The following is an 11,839-nucleotide window of genomic DNA, read 5'->3' as shown; positions in this document are numbered from 1 at the left end:
TCATATAATCTAGGGTAGCTGCACTAATGCAGATGTACCTAATGTGTTAATAAAAAAAAAAGTTAATAAAACAAAAAGTTAATAATTTTTTCAGAGCACAAAGTTCGCCAATTCTGTAAGTATCATATTTCATTTAGTGGGAAAACCCTTGCTTCCGTCAAAGACTCGGCAAGGTATGCCTACATTCTCGAACTACATTATTCACTTCTGAAACAATTAAATGTCTCATTTGTTTTAGAAACTATCAGTTTCATTTATTTAGTAGGATTTTCTTGCCCTTATTCTCTTACATTGAGTACCGGGTACAAGATTTCCTGCGCTTTTGATTGACTAATCATTTACCCTACTAAAATTAACGTTAATTGTAAACGATTAAAGTTCCACAGGATAGTTACCGGTTGCCACGTTATCCTGTTACTGACACTTCCATATCACAAGTATTCGTTGTACATTTATTTGCTATTTTTCACCATGTTTCGTCTCCAAGCTTTTCGTAACGATCCAGCAGGTGAAATAGGGAACTTAAGTCGTGCCAAGAGGACCGAATTACAAACTCTTGCACACGAGTATCAACTAGATGTTCCCCATGGAGCCAACAAAAATGAATTGCACAATTTAATATTGGATCACCTCTTAGATGAAGGGAAGATTGACTCTGAAACTCACGAAAATTATTATATTGCAGATAGACATGCTCTGACAACTATAAAACTAAAGCTCGAACTTGTAAAGATCGAGCGGGAACAACAAAAAGAAGCTCTACAAATAAGGGAAAGAAAGGCAGCCCTAAGGAAAGAAGAACAAGAAAGAGAGGTGGCCCTAAGGAAAGAAGAGGCGGCCCTAAGGAAAGAAGAACAAGAAAGAGAGGCGGCCCTAAGGAAAGAAGAGGCGGCCCTAAGGAAAGAAGACACGGCTATAAAGAAAGAAGAACAAGAACGTGAAGCGGCCCTAAAGAAAGAACAACAAGAACGCGAGGTGGCCCTAAAGGAACGCGAGATGGCCCTTAAGAAAGAAGAGACGGCCCTACTCCAAGAGCGTGGGCGAGTACAGCTTGAAGCAAGACAACTTCACCTGGAAATGCAACGCGAGCATGATAAGAAGCAAGCCGATATGGCTATAGCATGTTGTCAACAAGAACTCGCTTTGGAAACTACACACCACACTCAGCACCAACAAGCTACCGCTAGTCTTCCCGTAAGTTTCAATATCTCCCATGCAAGTAAATTAATGTCATCATTCATTGAGACAGAGATCGATGTCTTTTTCACCACTTTTGAGATCCTAGCTAAAAAACTTAGCTGGCCTGCAGATCAATGGTCTACCCTTCTCAGAGTGCATCTCACAGGTAGAGCTGCAGTTACTCTCAGTACCTTAGCGTCTGAGAATGACTACCAGACCCTAAAGCAAGCAGTTTTGGACGCCTACCTTCTCTCCACCGAAAGCTACAGACGAAAATTCCGTGATTATCTAAAGGCAAGTACCACCACCTTTCTAGAATTTGCCAATACAAAGAAAAGATATTTCATGAAATGGCTGGAAGCAGCACATGTCTCTACATTTTCAGAACTCATAAACCTCATGCTAGTTAAGGAATTCTTGAGACGTGTTCCCCCTTAAGTCCGTTTATATTTAGCAGACAAAGAAGAAACCGACTACATCAGATGTGCGTAGTCAGCTGACACCTACAGCCTCATCCACCGGCTTACACCAGAACCACCTTCCAGTAAGAAGTCTTGGTATAGTTACGATAAAGTGAGTGCCGATCAAGCGAGCTCTCAATTGTATTGTAAGTCTTGCAAACTCTATGGACATACCATAGATAAATGTGGGAAGGCTCAATACAAAGGCAATGAAACTCCTAAACCCAAACCGACTCCTCCTAAGTCAGGTAAACCTGTGATGAATGTTGGTGTTCCTGTTAATGAACTTTCTCTCTTCAGCAAACACCTGTATCCTGGAACTGTCTCTGCCAGCAGTACAGATTCGGAGGGACGTTTCAAATTGAAGATCTTGAGGAACACAGCGGCTCGTCAGTCAATAATATTCAAATCAGCTGTGCCTAACATCACCTACACCGGGGAAACCGTCCTTATCACTGACCTCACTGCTACCACTCCGTATTCACTCGCCAGAGTCCACCTGGATTGTCCTTTTGTGACCGGTGAAGTCCAAGTCGCCATCAGGGAAAAGCCTTTTCCCATGTCTGGAGTGCAACTTCTTCTGGGCAACGACTTGGCAGAAGATCTGCAACCGACCAACCTGATCATCATGGACAAACCCCAGGTGTGTAACTCTGTAGTGGACAATCCCATCTTTAAGTATGTTTCAGCAGAGGTCCAAGAAAGTGATGAAGTTTCTCCTCCGGTTTTGGTGACCACCCGTGCACAAGCTGCACGACCACAGCCAGCTGACTGTACTGCAACCGCTGTCCCTCAAGACCCTTAGAATCTACCACCGAATCTTACTAGTTTGGAGTTCCGTAAGTTACAGAGGGAGGATCCATCATTAACACCATTATTCTTCCAGGCTGAGATTCAACCTGACAGTATCCCTGGGTTCTTCCTAGAGAATCAGTTGCTCTACCGCAGGTACAGACCCAGTAAGCTGAAGGAGGATGGCGATTGTGCAAATGTTGAACAACTAGTGGTTCCCACCAGCCTACGGCCCGTTATTCTTCACCTGGCCCACGGAGCACAATCTCACTATGGTTTTAACAAAACCTACCACGGAATCAGACAAGACTACTACTGGCCAGGTATATTTAAAGACGTCAAAAGTTACGTGCAACAGTGTCATACATGTCAGATGGCAGGTAAACCTAACATCTCTATTCCTAAGGCACCGTTGAATCCTATCCCAGTGCCTTCGGAACCTTTCCACAGGCTCATCATAGACTGTGTTGGTCCTTTACCTCGGACCAGTTCTGGCAACGCCTATATACTAACTATCCTGTGTCCTACCACCAGATTCCCCATAGCAGTTCCAGTAAAGAACATTACGGCTGCTACTGTGGTGAAACAACTATTGAAGATCTTCACCCAGTATGGATTTCCAAGAGAGGTTCAAAGTGACTGTGGCACCAACTTCACCAGTGATCTCTTCAAGAAGACACTGGAAGAATTCAACATCACACAGGTATTGTCCAGCCCCTATCATCGTGCTTCACAGGGTTCTCTTGAACGTAGTCATCAGACTATTAAAGCACTCCTAAAGAAATTTTGCAATGAAACCTTGAAGTACTGGGATAAACAACGTGACCTTCTTATGTGCATTTTTAGAAGTCTCCCCAATGAGTCTCTAGGAGTATCTCCTTATGAGATGCTCTACGGACGTAAGTGCCGTACTCCTCTCAAAGCTTTTAAAGACTCTCTACGTAATGCCACTTTCAGTGACCCTCAGAATGTGCCCCAGTTTCTTCAAAACTTAAAACACATTCTAGAGAGAGTACGTAAATTTGCTAATGACAATCTATTGAAAGCTCAGGAGAGGATGAAGACTCATTTTGACCAAAGCAGCAAACTAAGGAAATTTAAACCAGCTCATCACAATCGACTTGAGAATGGTCCAGGACGGACCGAAACGTCGTCGTCTCTTCAATTTCTAGTGTGTGGTCTGGTCAACAAAATTTAAACCAGGACACTTCGTGTTGGCATATTTTCCTATCCCAGGTTCTCCATTGCAAAATAAGTTTTTAGGACCCTACCGCATCAAGGAGTGCAGAAACAACCACAACTACGTTCTTGAGACTCCAGATAGGCGGCGGAAGACCCAGTTGTGCCATGTCAACCTCCTGAAGCAGTATCAAGGTACTCCCCCACTGTGTTGGTATCATTATCCACATTTAAAGGTCCATACCTCCACAGTGAGACCTTCCCTGCTTCTCCTCCCGAAAGCACTAACACTGAGTCAGTGCCTTCCAACTCGGAAATCCTTAATGATCTTCATACCAATTTGCAGGACAGTGATAGTGCTCCTTTGCTATGTTCTGATCACATTCTCGCCTTTCCAGATATCACGAAGCCCTTCCTCATTAAGGTCGACGCCAGTGGTACCAGCACCGGGAGCGTCCTGATGCAACAACGAGGCGAGGAGGTTCTACCTGTTAGCTACTACAGCTACAAGTTAAAACCTCACCAGAAGAACTACAGCACTATCGAAAAGGAACTTCTCTCCATCGTCCTGAACTTACAGCACTTTGAACCGTACCTACAAAGTGCTCGGTCAACCACCATCTACTCGGACTACAATCCTCTACGCTTCCTGCAGCAAGCCCAATTCAACAATCAACGACTTCTACGATGGGCTTTGTATCTGCAGAATTTCAACCTGGAGATCTTCTACATCAAGGGTTCTGACAACATCATAGCAGACGCCCTCTCCAGAGTCTATGAAGTAGAGGCAGCTACACCTACCACTCTACCATCTGAAGACGTAACTTCACCCATTAGAGCAGGCTTCGGGGGAGAGTTGTGACAATAATCTCTTTCAAGAGAGATTGAGCCTGCTCTTCTCTACATAAAGTTACTTATATATATACAACAATAAGATGCTACCTTCAAGATATGTCTACCAGTAGCACAAAACGTTTTGACCAGGAGGCAAACGTACCCAAAACACCCCCCTACTCCACACTCCCTCCATGCTGGCTCCGTCATCAACCAGCAAACTACCATTCCCAGCTCGCCTGCTTCTGATTGGTGACCCGCCGACTGCACACCTGCACCTCTGCACCTCAGCGCCCTCTACTTAGTCGATGTCTGGGCTTGAAACAGTCATTGAAGTTAGGATATCTTGTGCTCTCAAACTGTGAACAACTAACTGATATACGCTCTGTCTATCAGGTGGATGTTTCTCAGCTAGCACTTTATTCTCAGCACCTGTTTAATCACTTTTCTGTCTTTATATTATAGAGTAACGTCGTTTCTGTTCTTAATTTTTGTTATATTTTTTGTCTTGTTTGTTTGCACTGTACATAGCCAAGGGATTCTTTTGTTCATAATTTGTTTTCAATATTAATTAAAGTTTCATTGTTCATACTATGTGTTTTGCGTGTCTTCCCTTAATTTACCACAGACAACAGCCAAGCAGTCTATCTTTTTTTTTGTAAATGTGACTAGGCATTGACACCAGCCTTTAGGAGGACTGCCGAACATCTACACTCTTACACTTTCCTCATCACACAATATATTGTCTTTATCGAAGCCTAAGGCTTGTAATGCTGTGTAATACAACTTGGCACAGTTATGAAGGAAGTCACACCCAATATTGACAATGTTAATGCTATTCTGCAATATTAATACCCTACTAAGCTCACAGTTTCCCAAATAAAGTATTTATTTGGTTCAGTACAGCACATCTCATCAAACAACTGTGCGTTTTTATAGCATTCATATACCTAATAGTTATTACGTCTTCTATCTTACTATTTCTATTTCACCATCCGACTTCATGTTTTGTGTTTACTCTGCATTACCCGGTATTTTAACGATAAAGGCTCTTTTAAGCAGTTTAACACATCAAAGCACTTGTTCTGTTTCATACCGATGCTCTACCAAATAGTGATTTCATCTTCTATCCTAGCAGTTCCTGTGTGCTGATTGATTTGGTAAAAGTTAAACTTAATAAAAAGGAAGATGGGGAAATTTAAATTCTCGCATATTAGAGAGAAAACACAAACATGAAGTTAGGAAGGTGTGGTTGGATGAAGTTTTTTTTTTTTTTTTTTTTTTTTTTTTTTTTTTTTTTTTTTTTTTTATAAAAGAAATATACAAAGTATAGCACAATATATACATGACATGAACCTAAGAACAGAACATAACAACAAAAACATAATCATAAACAGGCATAGAAGAGAACATTGCATAATAAGACCCCAGAAACTCCAGGGACACAAGTCCGAATACACATAAACATAGAAACGGACACACAACAAACGGACGCATACGGACATGGAAAGACACAACTAACATATAAAGGATAAACCAGACACGCATATAAATACACAATGCACACAAGTACAGAAATAACACAAAACATAAGCACATCGCACACAAATCATATAAGTAACATAAAAACAAACCATGGCCAAGGCCCAGGCACTACTATATGACAACCCCAAGAAAGAATCCGGGGCGAACAATGAAACACAGAGATACATGTACCCTAAACAATCACACTTCCAGGAAGAACAACAATCAAACCAACAAAATGAGTAACAAAACAGCCGCATGCAACTCACTCAAGGTACAAGCAACGGCCCACGCAGGAGCCAACATAGAAGCAAACCCACACTCACACTCAACCCCACACACCAAACCGAACACACAACCACAGGAGCAACCACACACACACCCAGCACAACACCCCCGAGGGCGCTATCGGAACAACCTCAGGACACCCCCAACCCGTCGCGACACACAGGCCGCACTTCAGCCTGGACCCCAGGGCGATCACAATGAACACCGCCAGTCGCCGTACCCAGCCCCACGGACGAGCCCTCTGCCGGATCCGCAGAGCCCCCACCAACCGGAACAAGGGCCGAAGACCCCCGACAGGTACTCTTAGACAACACGACCACCAGGTCCCGGTCACCGCGATGAGCCACCCACCCAGAGGTGCCACCATCAGGAGGCGCAGCTGCCGTCACTGGAGGCACCACAGAAGAAAACTCCTCGATGTCCTCGCCCGCAACCTCCATCGCAACACCGCCCTCCGCCCACAACCGACGAGGCGATGTACCCTGAGCCGAACGACGGCGCTTCACATGAGGCTGCTGATCGTCGGTACAACGACCTCCAGCAAGGGGTGCTCCAGAAGAACCCGACGTGGGCGGGCCCAAAGCCGAAGCAGCACGGGCACACACAGCAGCAACCTCCACAGCATGGGGCCACAGCTTACCACCACGCCCGGAGACCGGAGCAGAAGGAGCAGGTCCAGAAAGCGGGAGAGCACACTCCAGCTCACAGGGGGCATCCACCACGGACGCCGAGGCAATCGCAGCCGACGAACCACTGGATAAGGCGACCTTCGTAGACGACGAGGGAGTCGACGCAGAGCCAGAGGGCAGGGAGGAGGACACACACCCCACCACCCCAGCATCCCCGGGCAGCAGACAATCTTCAGCAGGGGAAGCAGGCACCACACCAACAGCAGCAGCCGAGGACCGCACAGAAGCCTCCGGCCGTGGATGCACCTCCGCCACCACCGAACGAGGAACCCCCGAGGTAGGAGCTCCCGTTCCCACAGAGCACACTGGGGAAGCAGACGAACTATGTCCCGACCAAACAGGGACCGAGGGAGCACTTGCTGAACCCGCCGCAGGAACCACCCCAGGCACCCCGCCAGGGCGAGAAAGCGATGAGGAAGCCCCCCGCGTCTCCAAAGGGGGGAAGTCACCCTCCAAGAAAACGGAGGGAGCCTCAGCCCGAGGAGCATCACAGCTCGCTGCCACATGGCCCTCAGCACCACACCGGAAACAAGTGCGAGTCTGTCCCTGATAGAATACTCTGAGCGAGAGCCCACGATACAGAAGACGAGACAGTACCGGTGACATAATCTTCATACCTAGCGTACGAATGCCCGTACGCAGCCCGCTCAGCCGACCTGTACGCAGATGGTTGAAACGATGAAACTGCACCTCTCCATATGTTCCAAACACAACCCGCAGCTCATCCTCAGAGAACGTCATCGGTACACCATGCACACTCACGTACTGCACGGCCCCCCAGGGATCCGAAACGGCCACAGACACAGCCGTGTCGGTGACTGGAACCGAGTGGCCGGCCCAACGCGCCACAAACTCCTTGTACAGCGAGCTCCTGCAGAAGGTCATCGCCACTCGCGTAGGGGAAAGCTTTTCCAGCCCTATCAAATCCTGGACATCTGCTTGAAGCACATCGACGACAGCAATTTCCACAATCGCCCAGTCCACATCCCCTGAGAAGTCAAGGCACGCCGTGTCCACCCGCCGTACGCGGGACACACCACCAACCACCATACCACCAGCCGGGCCCTCCGGCCAGCGGGCGCACCACACCACAATCCACACCCGCCTCCACTCAGCACCAGGCGACAACTGGCAGGTCAAACGAGCACCTCCTGGCCCTCTGGCGGCCAGCGAGCGAATTACAGCACTTTGAACCGTACCTACAAAGTGCTCGGTCAACCACCATCTACTCGGACTACAATCCTCTACGCTTCCTGCAGCAAGCCCAATTCAACAATCAACGACTTCTACGATGGGCTTTGTATCTGCAGAATTTCAACCTGGAGATCTTCTACATCAAGGGTTCTGACAACATCATAGCAGACGCCCTCTCCAGAGTCTATGAAGTAGAGGCAGCTACACCTACCACTCTACCATCTGAAGACGTAACTTCACCCATTAGAGCAGGCTTCGGGGGAGAGTTGTGACAATAATCTCTTTCAAGAGAGATTGAGCCTGCTCTTCTCTACATAAAGTTACTTATATATATACAACAATAAGATGCTACCTTCAAGATATGTCTACCAGTAGCACAAAACGTTTTGACCAGGAGGCAAACGTACCCAAAACACCCCCCTACTCCACACTCCCTCCATGCTGGCTCCGTCATCAACCAGCAAACTACCATTCCCAGCTCGCCTGCTTCTGATTGGTGACCCGCCGACTGCACACCTGCACCTCTGCACCTCAGCGCCCTCTACTTAGTCGATGTCTGGGCTTGAAACAGTCATTGAAGTTAGGATATCTTGTGCTCTCAAACTGTGAACAACTAACTGATATACGCTCTGTCTATCAGGTGGATGTTTCTCAGCTAGCACTTTATTCTCAGCACCTGTTTAATTACTTTTCTGTCTTTATATTATAGAGTAACGTCGTTTCTGTTCTTAATTTTTGTTATATTTTTTGTCTTGTTTGTTTGCACTGTACATAGCCAAGGGATTCTTTTGTTCATAATTTGTTTTCAATATTAATTAAAGTTTCATTGTTCATACTATGTGTTTTGCGTGTCTTCCCTTAATTTACCACAGACAACAGCCAAGCAGTCTATCTTTTTTTTTTGTAAATGTGACTAGGCATTGACACCAGCCTTTAGGAGGACTGCCGAACATCTACACTCCTACACTTTCCTCATCACACAATATATTGTCTTTATCGAAGCCTAAGGCTTGTAATGCTGTGTAATACAACTTGGCACAGTTATGAAGGAAGTCACACCCAATATTGACAATGTTAATGCTATTCTGCAATATTAATACCCTACTAAGCTCACAGTTTCCCAAATAAAGTATTTATTTGGTTCAGTACAGCACATCTCATCAAACAACTGTGCTGTTTTATAGCATTCATATACCTAATAGTTATTACGTCTTCTATCTTACTATTTCTATTTCACCATCCGACTTCATGTTTTGTGTTTACTCTGCATTACCCGGTATTTTAACGATAAAGGCTCTTTTAAGCAGTTTAACACATCAAAGCACTTGTTCTGTTTCATACCGATGCTCTACCAAATAGTGATTTCATCTTCTATCCTAGCAGTTCCTGTGTGCTGATTGATTTGGTAAAAGTTAAACTTAATAAAAAGGAAGATGGGGAAATTTAAATTCTCGCATATTAGAGAGAAAACACAAACATGAAGTTAGGAAGGTGTGGTTGGATGAAGTAGTAGTAGTAGTGGTATTATATAAAGCTAAACATGTACAACTTTATATAGTAATAAACTTATGCACTGCAATGTGTATAAATGACTAAATTGAAAAAGATAAAATATAGACTGACCCATAAGACATGCTGGAACCACTGAAAATAAGAAGCAGCCAGCTTCATAAAACACAACCTTAAAATATAAGTTATCCTATCTCACATGGCATGTTACACTCTTCAGTCCACTGTTGCTGTTTGACTGCCTTACTGACTTACCGAGTGATGGTAAATGATATTTCATCAAGTCTGAGTGAGAACTTTAAACTAAAAAGTCGTCCTAGCTGACAAGACATGTTAGTCTTCAGTCCAGTCTTACTGATTGACCGACTGACTTACTCAGTTTGAAAGATGTAAAACTTTAAACTAAGCTAAAAATGTACACACAAGAAATTATTGCCACATTCAGTAAACACTTACTGATCTGCTACCTGGCTGTCTGAGACAGCATATAGACGGGCTTGATGATCGTATTATTTATTTTTAAGATGTAAAACTTTAGACTAAACTAGAAATGTTTCCACAAGAAATGATTAGCACATTCAGTAAACACTTACTGTTCTGCTACCTGGTTGTCTGAGACCACATATAGACGGGGTTGATGATCATATTATTTACTTTTTAAGATCACGTTACTCTATGAGGTGTAAAACACACAGTAGCAATGATTTGATTTGTTATAATAAGATTGAAGACTGCCTTTCGACTGTTGTTACTCTTAAAACCTGTTATTTGGACAAAAGAAAGATATTTTGGACAACAGAAAGATGTGACTTCACGTGGAAAGTCAACATGTGTTACAAGGACTAAAACAGACACACTGTAATATTTACGTTATGTTACACTATGTTACAAGAATAACACTAATAATGTTCGGTGACTGTTATACTGAAGACAGACTTAACAGGTTTTACTTTAAAAATGGTATTTGTACTGAGAAATTGGTGTTTCCCTGTTGATCACGTTACGTTACAAGGTGTAAAACATACAGTAACATGGATTTGGATTTGTTATAATAATAATAATAATAAGACTGAAGACTGCCTTACTTGTCAGTCCATTGAGGACGACCGCCCAGTGATCCATGTCCTTGGAAGACACATATTTCTTATTCATCTCCTTTATGATTCAGTAATGATTGTTCTTCCTTGATAATAAAAATATATACCTACATATGGTATGTTATGTTACCAGTCATTGAATAAAGTATTAAGAGTGGGGAACATATCCTCTCACATTGGGGTTGAGGTAGTCTAACCCCTTAATTAATGTCACTGTTAACACGTGAGGGTGGGACTAAGAGAGATGACTCGACAATTATGACTTAGACAATGATGGCGATGTCTGGACGCCGGGCGCTAACGAGTCAAATGTCACACAGTGCTAAATGCCTCACGGTTGCCTAGGCCATCATCAGCGGAGTCAAGGTCGGTCGGTCTGAAAGTAACAGTCTAAGAGAGAACATATACGGACTTGGTGATCCCATTATTATTATTATTAACTTTTAAAATTGGAAAAACTTTAAACCAAGCTTGATGATAGAAGCTAATTAAGAGCGCTAAATATCTGTTTGAAATTCGCTTTACCACTAAGATAATGGAAGCGCACATAAATTCTTCTCGCACAGCTAGTGTTGCCTAAAGCGCGAACATTGCTGGATATAATGCTCTAGGCCTTCAGACCCCATTAGAACACTATACTGCCGCTGTTAGTGAGGCTTTTCCTAAAGTATTGTCTCCCCGATTGGTAGAATCAACAATTGCAAGCAGACAAACGGTAGATGTATTACCTGTGAATTTTCGGGTGAGTAATAAGTTTACAGACACCTATCTGGAATTCATCATAAAGGAAGTTAATGGTCAGCTGGTGGACTTATCATCTACTGCTTTGGAGTTTATTGATCTAACTGAACATGATGGAACAACACCTTTAGGAGATGCTAAAAACAGCTCATTAGTGAATGGATTGTTGCAAACTCTGTTCAAATCCGCTATTGTGTATTTTAACAAAGTAGTAGCTGAATCCAGCTCCTTATTCTCATTCTAGTTGTACATAAAGCTGTTATCTACGATTTCAGGGTGTAAGGCTACACGCTAAGATAAACAGTCTCAGTTTTTGATCATGTTGATCCTAGTAAAATTGAAGCCGACAATT

The sequence above is a fragment of the Procambarus clarkii genome, chromosome 33 (assembly GCF_040958095.1).
Source record: "Procambarus clarkii isolate CNS0578487 chromosome 33, FALCON_Pclarkii_2.0, whole genome shotgun sequence".
NCBI lineage: Eukaryota > Metazoa > Arthropoda > Malacostraca > Decapoda > Cambaridae > Procambarus > Procambarus clarkii.
This window is presented reverse-complemented; position numbering follows the sequence as displayed.